We start from the raw sequence: 2,271 nt of genomic DNA on the forward strand, positions 1-2,271 counted from the left end.
GCGTCCATTGTCTAATGGATAGGACAGAGGTCTTCTAAACCTTTGGTATAGGTTCAAATCCTATTGGACGCAATTTGTTTCCATATATTTTTTTAGTTTCCAATTTCTATATCATGTCAAGAAGGGTATTTTGAATGATTTGAATAAGAGACGTGTATAGTTAATATAATAACTACTAATTATTAATTTATTAAAAATAGTAAATTAGTTTTAATATTAACTGTAATTGTAACTATCTTTTTAGATTTTTTTAGAAATAAACTAATAATTCGATTCTGTTTTATTTGAAGATAAGATATTAGTAGAAAGGATGGATATTCAAATTCGAAATATTAAGATATTTATGATATTCTAAATATATTATTAGAAATAGAATCTAATTTTGACTTTTAACTCTTTTAACTATTTTAGTAAAAAATTTCTTAATTGTATTTACATTTCATTTTCATATTGATATATATTTCTAGAAATATTATTTACTTTCTTTAATATATATTTATATATTTATATTTAGTATTTTCTAAAATATATAATTCTACCTAAATAAATGAAAAGAATGAAATTATTTCATGTTTAAATTATAACATTTTCAAGTTATAAAATTTATTTATACTTTACTTGTTTTCTTTTATACTGGTCTTGAAGTAGAAAACGTTCCATCTGTTCCTGAATAGCTTCTTTTCAAAAGGGCTTCCGCTTCAGGGGTGAATGTCTTGGTGGAAGATATTATTTCTTGAACTGAGGTTTATCGTTTTTACGTAAGTACGTAACTCAACGAGAAATTTTCTTACTTGTTCAATTTCTAATGAATCAAGATAACCATTCGTTCCGGTATAAATAGTCATTATCTGTTCGTCTACCGTGAGAGGGGCTGATTGGGATTGTTTGAGCAACTCACGTAATCGTTGACCTCTTGCCAATTGATTCTGAGTAGCTTTATCGAGATCAGAAGCGAATTGCGCAAAGGCTTCTAATTCGACAAATTGAGCCAATTCCAATTTTGATTTGCCGGCTATTTGTTTCATGGCTTTAATTTGAGCTGCAGATCCTACTCTGGAGACGGAAATACCCACATTAATAGCAGGTCTGATTCCAGCATTGAATAGATCCGCAGATAAGAATATATTGTCCATCGGTAATGGAAATTACATTAGTAGGAATATAAGCTGAAACATCTCCCGATTGGGTCTCAACTATTGGTAAAGCAGTCATACTTCCTTCACCTAAAGCAGAACTTGATTTAGCGGCTCTTTCCAAAAGGCGTGAATGCAAATAAAAAACATCTCCGGATAAGCTTCGCTGCCGGGCGGTCTTCGTAAAAGAAGAGACATTTGTCGATAAGCTTGTGCTTGTTTGGAGGGATCATCATAAATGATTAAAGTGTGTTGTTTTCTGTACATAAAATATTCAGCCAAAGCTGCTCCTGTATAAGGGCAAGGTATTGTAATGTAGCCGGAGAATCCGCCATTTCGGCTACTATAATAGTGTATTCCATTGCCCCCCTTTCCTGTAAAGTAGTAACTACTTGAGCCACAGAAGAGGCTTTTTGACCAATAGCTACATAAACACATATTACATTTTGCCCTTGTTGATTCAGAATCGTATCCGTGGCTACTGCAGTTTTACCGGTCTGCCTGTCCCCAATAATTAATTCTCGCTGACCACGTCCGATAGGAATCATCGCATCAATAGCAATAAGTCCTGTTTGAAGAGGCTCATATACGGAACGTCTCGAAATAATACCAGGAGCGGGAGATTCAATTAACCGAGAGTCAGAAGCTGAAATTTCACCTCGGCCATCAATAGGTTTAGCCAGGGCGTTTATAACACGACCTAAATAAGCCTCGCTTACTGGTATCTGAGCAATTCTTCCCGTTGCTTTTACAGAACTTCCCTCCTGTATCAGCAAACCATCACCCATTAATACAACACCAACATTATTTGATTCTAAATTTAGAGCTATGCCTATAGTACCCTCTTCAAATTCGACTAATTCACCTGCCATTACTTCATCAAGACCATAAATACGAGCAATGCCGTCGCCTACTTGAAGTACAATACCGGTATTTACAATTTTTACTTCTCTATTATATTGCTCAATACGTTCACGGATAATATTACTAATTTCATTTGCTTGAAGGGTTACCATGAGTATTTCGTAATTCTTTTTTTTTTTTTTCAAAAAAAAACAAAAAAAAAAAAATAATGCCTACTGTAGAAGGACTAATCAGTTAGTTATTTCTTTCATCGTCCCAAACATGGCAATATTAG

General features: G+C 33.5%; 1 non-coding gene across 1 annotated transcript; it reads left to right on the forward strand.

Annotated features, from left to right (window-relative positions):
* Window positions 1-72, forward strand: TRNAR-UCU (transfer RNA arginine (anticodon UCU)). The gene has a single exon. It is a non-coding gene; the product is annotated as a tRNA-Arg (tRNA).
* Window positions 73-2,271: the final 2,199 nt, after the last annotated feature.

The sequence above is a fragment of the Cucurbita pepo genome, unplaced genomic scaffold (genome assembly GCF_057944985.1).
Source record: "Cucurbita pepo subsp. pepo isolate OVF unplaced genomic scaffold, ASM5794498v1 scafford_91, whole genome shotgun sequence".
In the NCBI taxonomy this organism is placed as follows: Eukaryota; Viridiplantae; Streptophyta; class Magnoliopsida; order Cucurbitales; family Cucurbitaceae; genus Cucurbita; species Cucurbita pepo.